The sequence below is a fragment of the Silene latifolia genome, chromosome 1 (assembly GCF_048544455.1).
Source record: "Silene latifolia isolate original U9 population chromosome 1, ASM4854445v1, whole genome shotgun sequence".
In the NCBI taxonomy this organism is placed as follows: domain Eukaryota; kingdom Viridiplantae; phylum Streptophyta; class Magnoliopsida; order Caryophyllales; family Caryophyllaceae; genus Silene; species Silene latifolia.
Window position 1 is genome coordinate 134,246,566 of NC_133526.1, and position 12,187 is coordinate 134,258,752.

Genomic DNA, 12,187 nt, shown 5'->3' on the forward strand with positions numbered 1-12,187 from the left:
ATTTAAAAGGTATTTTAAAGCCTTTTATTTCATTTCTTTATATTTTGGAAGGTATTTTAAAGCCTTTCATCATTTCTTTACATTTTGTATTAGTCACCAACATAAAGTCATCCTTGGTTCTACATACCATGCCGGATTTTAACCCAGGTACGATGATGAGTATCGACTAATTATATTCAAATGAACTTAAAACAATTAGTTCTTAACTATTTTCAAAACTATTCATGTCAAGCTTGCCAAGTCGAACCCGACACAGAATATCATCAAAACAATGACGATTATTCAAGTCTCGTTCTTCAAATCAACACAAAAGCGGTCTATACGGCCCTTTCAAACCAAAACGGGTTCAAATACCCATTTTTCAACACGTTTTATAAACGTTTTTCAAATGTTAAGAATGCGTCTTAAACCGTTGACTGGCCCGCGCCTAAACAGGCCATTTCTTTCCTATTGTCAAAACCAGGGGAGATCCCCATGCATCGCCAACAAGCTCGCGCCTCATGTGGCCGCCTGGTACAGGGTCTATTCCCATTCCAGCATTAGTCAAGGACGATCCCGACTCCGGTCAACCCGGATATAGGACGGATCAGATGACTAATTTGCTCATTCAAAAATCACATTTGCAAAATGCCTTACTAAGACAAATGGATCACGTTATGCACCATAAACCTAATACGGTAAATGGATGTTTAATTTCCGTCTTGTATGCAAATCAACCATAAATCCAACTCGACATCTTATACTTGATACTTGGATTAAATCAACCGACTTAGAAAACTCTCACATGTTAGGTTTAAATTATTGGATGCGCATTCATGCATTTAAACCTTTTTATCAACTTTTGCATTCAACCAATCAAGATCGATCAATAGAGGCCGCTACCACTGGCAGGATTGGGTGTCTGATTAACGGGCTTCCCAATACGTACCTTCACCTCTTACTCATAAACTTTGGATAGTGGACGACCTTATCCAGGGCGTACGAGAGTCATTCTAAAGATAAGATGCTAAAGAGGGACGATTCCTTATCTTTAGTACCTATGTCAAACACTGCTTTGTGCTTCGTTTGACCGAGGTATAAAGTGGATTCGAAAGGGTTCCAAGCATCTCACAAATGCTTGGTGGCGACTCCGAACACCTCTAATCGTTTCGTGACCCTTGCCGAGACGAAACCGACCGATCTAAAATGATCCGGTCGAAAGCATCTTTATGCTGCCGAGCGTGGCTTTCAAAAGACCGCTGCCATTGTCTACATATCGGCTGGGTATACGCAGGTGGCTACATCCACATATTGGCGACTCTGATGGGGAAAACTAGGACACTTACGTCTTTGTGATCCCTAGATGGTGAGACTCGAACGAGGTCTTGGTTGGAATGCATTAATTGATATTATGGTCAGGGTCGGGTTCCTTGTCCAGGCCTATAACCTAACCCTTTTCGACCAATTGGCTCGTCTCGTCGGCGTGAGTTTCGAATCCCGATTGAGTCAAGCATACCATTGACGATACGCATTTCTGTTTCGTCAAAGAGCTTTCATCACTTTCGAGCACGAGGCTAGGGCACCCTCCTTACACATTTTGTTTGGATTGGTATCTCTCTCGCAAATCGGGGTTTGATTGCTTGGTGTGTAACCCACCCTTCTAAGCCAAAACCCGTGTCAGCATTATGCATAATATAATGCACTGTGAGTGCTTATGTGCTACTTGATCATAAGTCCTTCCGTGTCATTTTCAAACCTTCAAAAACACCTTTTTGCGCCGTTATAATGGCCATTTCAACCTCGGTCTTTCGCCGACCGTTGCATTTCAACAAGCCGTTCTAGGCCGTCGTAATGACGATTTTCAAACCCGGTTTTTATAACCATTTCAACACCCCTTTCTATGTCATCGTAATGACGATTTTCAACCCGGTTTTTATAACCATTTCAACACGCCTTTCTAGGCTGTTATAATGACAATTTTCAAAATCGGTTTTCTACAGCCCTTTCAAAATCACCTTTTTACGCTGTTATAATCGACGCGTCTAGATACGGACTTTAACCCGTTTCGCACCGACAATGGCCCTTTCAAAACCCGAGAAAAGCACACACCCTTTTCTCGAGACACTTTCGAGATCTCGAGGATCATACACCGTCCCCGAGACCTCTTCAAATATTTCAAACCCGATTTTCAAAACATACAATTTTGAATTTCAAAAAAAAAACCGTCTTGGGAAACAGTACATTGTTTTCCGAGCCGACTCAAACTCAAAACCGTCTTTTGCAAATAAACTTAAGACAACCCTTTCAACTGACCGACTTGCGGAGATCTTTATCTTCGGAAGCCGTCCACAAAGCGACAAATGAATCTTTTTGAAAATTTCTATTTTCGAAAACTTCAGTCCACCATTCCAATTCCGCCTCGTGTCTATCGAGTCGAAGCAAACGTACTTATGGGTCTTTACTTATGAGTTGTCTCATCACGAGATTTGTCCGATGGCGTCACGCCGTTACGTTGGACGCGTGCTAAAAGTTCGGTCAACCCCGTCACGTTATAAATCGAGTCAGCACCGAGGTACCACACACGGTCATCCTCGTCTTGTTGAGTCTGCTCTTTGTCTCGTCCTTCGTGTTGTCTGCGTTCATTCTTTGAACCGTGTCGGATTGAGTTGTAATGTGAGCCATTTTCTATCTCAGAGCCATGGCCCCGTCTTCAACTTCGTCTAACAACAACAACAATGATAACAACAGAGATGTCACGACTGCTCAACTAGCCAACCTGGTCACTGCTCTTAAGGTCATCCTGGATCGTGTCGAGACCCGTATCGACACCCTGGAAAACAAGGAATCTGGAGAACATAACACTCCACCTCTGACTGAAACTGAGAAGAGGCTAAAGCTCTTGGATGAACAGCAACAATATCCATCTTGAGAACAACCGAAGGTTCGAACCTATTGGGGATCAGCTACCCGACAACTTTACCCTGACTGATGTGCCCAGGTTCAAAGGAGTGGAAGACCCACTCAATCATATCTGTGCCTTCAAAGACTACATGGCCATAAAAGGGGTTAAACAGGAACTTTTCATCCGGATCTTTCCATCATCTTTGGAACCGATCCCTCGCCAATGGTACTACTCCCTTGATCCGAAGAACCTTACTACTTGGGATGAGGTCGCAGTTGAATTTGCCAAGCAATATGCCGACAATGTTGAAATCCAAGCCAATACCCGTACTCTTGAGGTCCTAACCCAGAATGACGAGGGATTCACCGAGTTCTTAACCCGTTGGAGGAGGGTAAGCACTCAGTTGGTTAGCAAGCCGAGTGAGTCAACCTTGGTGGAAAAATTTGTCAACAATCTTCGCCCAGTATATGCCAACTTACTGAGGTACCAAAACATCAAGACCTTCCAGGATCTGCAAATCCTTGGGACACGCATTGAAGACGTCCTCCGAAAGGGTGTCCTAGCCAAAACCACCGGTAGAGGCTACCAGGGATCCACATCAACCGGATCTCGCCCTTATGGCCAGACGAACAAGATCGATGAGGTCAACCTCGTTGAACCAACCACTAAGAGAGTTGAGCGCCCCCAGAGAGTGTTCACTAATATAGGGTCAACTTATGCAAGCACCCTGAAGAGGCTCATGGACCAAGGGAAGTTACAACCAATCGGACCCACCCCGGATCCGACCGATGCTAAGAAATCCCGCTTCTGGAATCCTAATGCCTACTGTCAGTACCATCAAGGGAAAGGGCAAGACACCGAAACCTGCTTCAACTCAAACACATCATCCAAGACATGATTGAGAAAGAGGAATTGCCTTTACCCCCGCCAACTAAGCCGAACAACAAAACTAACCCTTTGGGAATCCATGCCATCTCCGACGATGAGCCAACTCTGGATTGCTCACACCTCATCCTGCCAGTTGATGACGAGGTGAATGTCTTGGAGAAAGATCCCTCGGACGGAGTATTTGTGTTCAGTGCCGCCACTATGCTCACCATGTTCCAACAGGTTGAGGAAGCTATAGCCAGTCTCTCCGAAAGGATCACCCGACTTGACGATGCCTACCGTCGACTTATCTTCAATCCTCCACCACCACGCCTGAGGGAGAGCCCCCCAAGCGTACGAAACTACCCTCACCAGGATGGATTGCTCCCGCGACCATTCTGGCATGCACCTCACGATAATCACCCTCACAATAATCAACCCCACAATAACTACCCTCACAAGAATCACTCCCACAAAAATGTCCCTCACAAAAACTGCCCACCGAGGAATACCCCTCCAAGGTACCCTCGGAATTTGGAAATTAATGGCATCTGGAGAGATGATGTTGAGGATGTCTATATCGTCCCAGGGAATCAGGCGAAAGAGACCGGCCACCTTACCCGATCCGGACGCCCCTATCAGAACCCGAACAATCCAACGGTCTCACTGCGCCCCCCGAAAGTATTTTCTTGACCAGGTATGGCCCGGCCCAGTTGGGTTTGAATTTTCCCCTCGGATCGACGGGTAATGGTGCTCGAACTGACTTGAGGACCAAGTCGCCCTCCTGGATGTTTCTGGGTTTAACCTTCTTGTTGAATGCCCGTTGTATACGTCGTTGGTATAGCTGGACGTTGTGCAAGGCGTTGAGTCGTCGTTCGTCTAGAAGAGTGAGTTATTCGTACCTTCGACGGGTCCATTCCGCCTCAGGGACTTGACTCTCCAGTAAGATGCGTAGAGAAGGGACCTCTAACTCTACCGGTTGAACCGCCTCCGTACCGTATGCTAGGTAGAAGGGTGTGGCGCCTGTTGGTGTTCGAATGGAGGTTCGGTATCCCCAGAGTGCGAATGGGAGTTTGCTCGGCCAATCGCGGTAGTTGTCTTGCATTTTCTTGATAATGGTAACAAGAGTTTTGTTCGCTGCCTCCACCGCTCCGTTAGTTTGGGGACGGTAGGGGGATGATCGATGTCGTTTGATCTTGTATTTGTCCAGCAAGGCTTGAGTTTCCGCCCGGAAGTGAGAGCCTTGATCGCTGATGATTTCATGGGGTACCCCATATCGGCAGATGATGTTGTTTTGAATGAACTTGGCCACTTGTTTGGCGGTCAAGATTGCATATGATTGTGCTTCCACCCATTTGGTGAAGTAGTCGATGGCGACGAGGACGAAGCAATGCCCTTTGGTGCCTACTGGGTTGACTTTTCCGATGATGTCGATGCCCCAGGTTGAGAATGGCCTGGGTGATGTCATGGTGTATAAAAGGGATGGTGGTATGTGTTGTATGTTGGCGAAGATTTGGCAATTGTGGCAATGTTTGACGTAGTTATGGCAATCGGCTTCCATGGTTGTCCAGTAGTAACCTAGCCGCATGATTTTCCGTGTAAGCATCATTGCACTCATGTGAGGGCCACATTCTCCGTCGTGGACCTCTCCCATGACCTTCTTGGCTTTGTGATGGTCAATGCAAAGGAGGAGAATTCCTTGGGGTGTTCTTTTGTAGAGTTGATTTTGGTTTATCACGAATTGTGATGCAAGTAAACGGATGGCTCTTTGTCCTCTTTGATCAGAGTTGGGAGGAAATTCGTTTTTGGTTTTGTAATTGAGGATAGCTTGGTACCAAGGTTCATCATAGCTTTCCTCGTAGTCGATAATGGCACAAATGTGAGCTGGCTCGCTCCTTCTCTCGACATATAGGGGCATCGATGTCATGTCGTCAGGTATGTTGACGAGCGCGGCGAGTTTTGCTAGGGCATCAGCAAATTGATTCTCCTCTCGTGGCAAGTGGAAGTAGTCGACTTGGTCGAAGAACTCGGCCTCTTGATTGATCTTTGCTCGGTAGGGAGCTAAGCTGTCAGATCGGATTTTCCATGATCCGGACACCTGATTGATGATGAGTAAGGAATCGTCGTGGACCCTCAACCTCTTGATGCCAAGTGTGATTGCTGCTTGTAGGCCGATGAGACATGCTTCATATTCAGCGGCATTGTTGGTGACGGCGAAGTCCAGCTTGACCGAGATCGGAACATGTTCTCCCTCTGGTGATATTAGAAGGATTCCTACCCCGAAGCCTCTCAGATTAGATGCACCATCAAAGTATAGGTCCATGCGTCGGAGTCGGCACAAAGGATGTCTTCGTCAGGAAGTGACCATGTGTCAGTCGTTGGATCCTCGTTGACGGGATTTTCTGCTAGGAAATCAGCGACTGCTCTTCCCTTGATAACCTTGAGGGGTACAAACTTGAGATCAAATTCGGACAGCATGAGTGTCCATCTAGACAGCCTTCCGTTTAGTACGGGTTTTTCGAAGATGTATTTAACCGGGTCCATCTTGGAGTAGATATGGACCGAGTAGCTGAGCATGTAATGTCGCAGCTTCTTTGTTGACCATACTAGGGCAAGGAATGACTTTTCCAGTTGGGTATACCTCGTCTCGTACTCAATGAACTTTTTGCTGATGTAGTAGATGGCTCGCTCTTCGTTGCCAACTGTTTGTGCTAGCATTGCTCCCATGGCTGTGTTGGTAACAGTCAGGTATAGGGATAGAGGAATCCCCGGTTGAGGTGGCATGAGGACAGGAGGTTTGGATAGGATCTCCTTTATCCTGTCGAACGCTTTCTGACAGTCATCATCCCAATCGGTGTGATCGGAGGCACGAAGCTTCTTGAATATTGGTTCACAGATCATAGTGAGCTTGGCAATGAACCGGCTGATGTACTGGACCTGACCGAGAAATCCCCGAATCTCCTTCTCGTTCTTAGGCCGAGGCATTTGTTGTAGGGCTTTGATTTTTGTTGGGTCAATCTCAATGCCTCTTTTGCTAACGACATGTCCCAAGAGTTTTCCGGAGGTGACCCCGAATGCACACTTCCGAGGATTTAGTCTCATGTTATATTTCCGCAGACGAGCGAAGAATTTCCGGAGGGCATTGATGTGGCCGTCCCGTTCTTTTGATTTGACGATCATGTCATCGACATATACCTCTACCTCCTTGTGCATCATATCATGTAGGAGAGTGGTAGCGGTTCTTTGATAGGTTGCTCCGGCGTTGATGAGGCCGAAAGGCATGACCGTGTAGCAATATGTACCCCACTGTGTAGTGAACGCAGTTTTGTGCATGTCCTCCTCAGCCATCTTAATCTAGTTGTACCCAGCATACCCGTCCATGAATGATAGGAGAGCATGTTCGGCGGTGTTGTCCACCAGAATGTCAACATGTGGCAAAGGGAAGTCGTGTTTTGGACTTGCCTTGTTCAGATCCCTGAAGTCGACGCAAACCCGAATTCTTCCGTCTTTTTTTGGTACCGGCACAATGTTGGCCACCCAGTAAGAGTATTCAGACACTTTGATGAACCCAGCCTTGAACTGTTTGTCCACCTCTTCCTTGATTTTTAGGGCCCACTCAGGACGCATCCGGCGTAGCTTCTGTTTCACAGGTTTAGCCCCGGGTTTAATGGGTATCCGGTGCTCTGCAATTTCTCTGTCAATCCCAGGCATATCTCTGTAAGACCAGGCGAACACGTCCTTGTATTCGTGGAGGAGGTCATGAATTGTTGTCTTTCCGAGGGGTCCAGGGTTGTCCCTATCCTAAGTTCTTGAGGTGTATTGTCGGTTCCTACGTTAAAAGGTTCGGTTTCCTCAATGATGGGGGTTCTGGTTTCCCGTTTGTCAAGTTGTTTGGCTAAGTGAGGTGGATAGTCACTCAAGTCAAGTTCCTCATAGTCATTCAGAATTGCATTGCAGTTAAATTGAGACGAGTCATAAGCAAACTTAGCGTTCATTAAGTTGACACGAGCGAAAAGCTCGGAAAGGACAGACATCTCGTGGTCGATCGGAGGCGACACAACAGAGGAAGTGGCCCCGGAATGCTCCAGGTTGTCACCTTTCATGGGAGTGGGGGTGACCCTGGTAGACTCAGCCTCTGAATCAGCCACGACTTTGTGATAAAACAGTGGGAAGGGGACCTTCACTGGGGCATCCGGAGTGTTAGGAGCTATGACAGACTCTGACTCCGACTCAGACTCAGACTCTTCCTCACTTCCCTCCTTGAACATAGGGCCTTCTCCAGTTGTTATCTTGAGAATGCGGCCTTGGCGATCGATCCACTTGATGGTTTTCCTCCAGCCCTGGGTGGCTTTCTCCGGGTCAGTATCGGAGATCAAGGCGGTGGGATCAAATTGGTTGTCTTTCAGGGCGATGTTGATGATGTCCTCATAGTCGAGGTGTTTGATGTTATCTTCCCCTAAGAGGAGTGTGACAGCTTGTCCGTCCAGGCATGGTGACGGTTTGGACTTAGTTGATGCAGCTTCGATGTTGTCGGGGATAAAATAGCAGTCATGGAAGACTTCCACTCCCGGGTATCTAGCCTTCGCCTCAGAGTCATAGATTGGCTCCGGAAAGCCGTGGTAGAGTTCAGACTCTCCCTCGGGGACAAAGTATCCGTTGAGAGTCATGTGGTAGGGACGGAGGATAACCCCGTGCATCTTGCGTTTTCGGATTAGGAGGTTCATCTCCTGGATATCTTTGTCGGTAGGTTCGTATCCCAGCCCAAAGGGAATGTTGGGGACCTTAGCTTGTTTCAAGGGAGGCAATGGGTCCTTTAGTGGATTGAGCGGCAAACCCGGGAAGTAACCCTGACGCATCATGATATGGTTGATCGTGAGGTTGGTGAACGGGTCACACTCAGAGGTTGCAGGTTCATCAGTTATGGCGTTCACGGCTTGGAAACCCCACATTTCATTGTCGTCCTCCTCAATGGCTTGGGAGGCTACTCCTCTTCTCATAACTTCTTTGATTGGGGAAGCGGGAATCGTGATCGTTTTCCCGTTGAAGAGAACCCTGATCTTTTGGTGGAGCATTGATGTGACCGCCTTGACGGCGTGAATCCAGGGACGTCCCAGGAGCATGTTGAAGGACGCGTCAATGTCGACCACTTGAAAACTAGTTTGCCTTTCCAGTGGCCCGGTTACGACGGTTAAAGTGACTAGCCCAGCAACCTTGCGACGAGTGCCGTCGTAGGCGCGTACTCCTTGATTCGTTGGGATTAAATCAGATTCCTTGATACCTAGCCTGTGGGCAGTCTTGAGAGGAATGACATTCACGGCGGAACCGTCATCCACGAGGACCATTGGTATATTTTTCTGGAGGCATTGTACGGTGATGTACAGAGCCAGGTTATGATTGGCTCCGAACAGAGGGATATCCTCGTCGGAGAAGACGACCGGGTTACTCAGATTAGGGGCGTCTCTCGTCATGTGTGCCACTATTTCTTCTGGGGAAGAGGTGGAGGGCACGGTTAATTTCCCCTAGGCCTGTCGGTGCTCAAAAGGCGTTGCGATCAATTGCCAAATTGAGATTTCGGCCTTTGCTTTCTGGAACTGTCTCAGGATTGAGTTCTCGGGAGCTTTTGGTTGAGTGTCCGCTTCCGGGACGATTTGGTCATTCGTTGTTGGAACGATCGCTGGGTTGCTCGGATTCTGATAGGGACGTCCGGACCGGGTGAGATGTCCGATTTCCTTTGTCCGCTTTTCCTTCCCCGGGATGACATATACATCGTCAACATCATCCCGCCATATGCCATTAATTTCAGGGTCTCGAGGATACCTTGGAGGGGTATTCCTTGGTGGGTAGTTCTTGTGGGGAATATTTTTGTGAGGGCGATTTTTATGGGGATAGTTATTTTGAGGGTAATTATTTTGAGGGTAATTATTTTGAGGGTAGTTATTTTGAGGATAGTTATTTTTAGGATGATTTTCGTGAGGTCTATGCCAGAATGGTCGCGGGAGCAATCCATCCTGGGGTGGGTAGTTTTGAATGCTTGGGGAATTCTCCCTCAGACGCGGTGTTGGGGGATTGAAGATGAGTTGACGGTAGGCATCGTCGAGTCGGGTGATTCTTTCAGAGAGGCTGGCTATGGCCTCTTCGACTTGCTGAAACATAGTGAGCATGGTGGCAGCACTGAACACGAACACTCCGTCTGAAGGATCTTTTTCCAGAAAGTTCACCTCGTCGTCAATTGGCGAGATGAGATGAGAGCAGTCTAGGGTCGGCTCATCGTCAGAGATGGCGTGAATTCCCAGAGGATTCGTCTTGTTGTTCGGCTTAGTTGGTGGGGGTATAGGCAAATCTCCCTTCTCAATCATGTCTTGAATGAGGTGCTTGAGTTTGAAGCAATTTTCGGTATCATGCCCTTTCCCTCGATGATACTGGCAGTAGGCGTTGGGGTTCCAAAATCGGGATTTCTTGGCGTCGGCCGGGTCCGGGGTGGGCCCGATCGGTTGTAACTTCCCTTGGTCCATGAGCCTTTTCAAGGAACTTGCATAAGTCGACCCTATGTTGGTGAACACTCTCTGAGGGCGTTCAGTTTTCTTGGCAGATGGTTCGACGAGGTTAACCTCATCAATCTTGTTTGTCTGTCCGTAAGGGCGAGATCCAGTTGAGGTGGATCCTTGATAACCCCTGCCAGTGGTCTTTGCTAAGACACCCTTTCGGAGGTCGTCCTCAATACGTGTCCCCAGAATCCGCAGATCTTGAAAAGTTTTGATATTTTGATACCTCAGTAGGTTGGCATAAACCGGGCGGAGGTTGTTGACAAATTTTTCCACCAGAGTTGATTCACTCGGCTTCATCGACCAACTGAGTACTCACCCTCCTCCAACGGGTTAGGAACTCAGTGAATCCTTCCTTGTCGTTTTGGGTTAACACCTCGAGAGTACGAGTGTTGGCCTGGATTTCGACGTTGTCGGCATACTGTTTGGCAAACTCAACTGCGATCTCATCCCAAGTGGTAAGGTTTTCCGGGTCTAAGGAGTAGTACCATTGGCGAGGAATCGGCTCCAAAGAGGATGGGAAGATTCTGGTAAAAAGCTCATGTTTGACCCCCTTAATGGCCATGTAGTCTTTGAAAGCACGGATGTGGTTGAGTGGATCTTCCACTCCCTTGAACTTAGGCACATCGTCGGTGAAGTTGTCGGTACTGGTCCCCAACGTTCGAACCTTCGGTTATTTTCAAGGTGGATGTTGTTACCCCGGGCTAGGAGTTGTTCTTCCAAGAGTTTCACCTCTTCTCGGTTTCGATCGAGGTGGGGTATTATGTTCCCCAATTTCCTTGTTCTCGAGGGCGTCGATACGGGTCTCGACGCGATCCAGGGTGACCTTAAGAGCGGTAAGCAGGCTGGCTAGCTGATCAGTTGTGACATCTCTGTTGTTGTCATTGTTGTTGTGGTTGACAGACGAAGTTGAAGACGGGGCCATGGCTCTGAGGCAGAAAAACGGCTCATATTACAACCCAATCCGAAACGGTTCCAAGACTGAACGCAGACAACACAAAGGACGAGACAAAGATCGACTCAACAAGACGGGGTGACCGTGTGTGGTCCCTCGGTGCTGACTCGATTTATGACGTGACGGTGTTTGACCGAACCTTTGACACGAGTCCAATCATGACGGCGCGACGCCATTGGACGGGTCTCGTGGTGAGACGACTCATAAGTAAAGACCCATAAGTACGTTTGCTTTGACTCGATAGACACGAGGCGGAATTGGAATGGTGGTCTGAAGTTTTCGAAAATAGAAATTTTCAAAAATATTCATTTGTCGCTTTAATAGGCGGCTTCCGAAGATAGAAATCTCCGCAAGTCGATCAGTTGAAAGGGTTGTCTTAAGTTTATTTGCAAAAGACGGTTTGAGCTTGAGTTGGCTCGGAAAACAGTGTGTTGCTTCCCAAGACGGTTTTGAAATTCAAAATTGTATGTTTTGAAAATCGAGTTTGAAATATTTTGAAAAGGTCTCAGGGACGGTGCATGGTCCTCGGGATCCCGAAAGTGTCTCGAGAAAAGGGTGTGTGCTTTTCTCGGGTTTTGAAAGAAAAGCCATTGTCGGCGCGAAACGGGTTAAAATCCGTGTCTAGACGCGGCGATTATAACGGCGTAAAAAGGTGATTTGAAAAGGTTATACAAAACCGAGTTTGAAAATCGTCATTACGACGGCCTAGAAAGGCGTGTTGAAATGGTTATACAAAACCGGGTTTGAAAATCGTCATTACGACAGCCTAGAAAGGCGTGTTAAAATGGTTATACAAAATCGGGTTTGAAAATCGTCATTACGACGGCCTAGAAAGGCGTGCATCAGTCGGCGAAAGACCGAGGTTTGAAATGGCCATTATAACGGCGCGAAAAGGGGTGTTTTTGAAAGTTTGAAAATGACACGGAAGGACTTATGATCAAA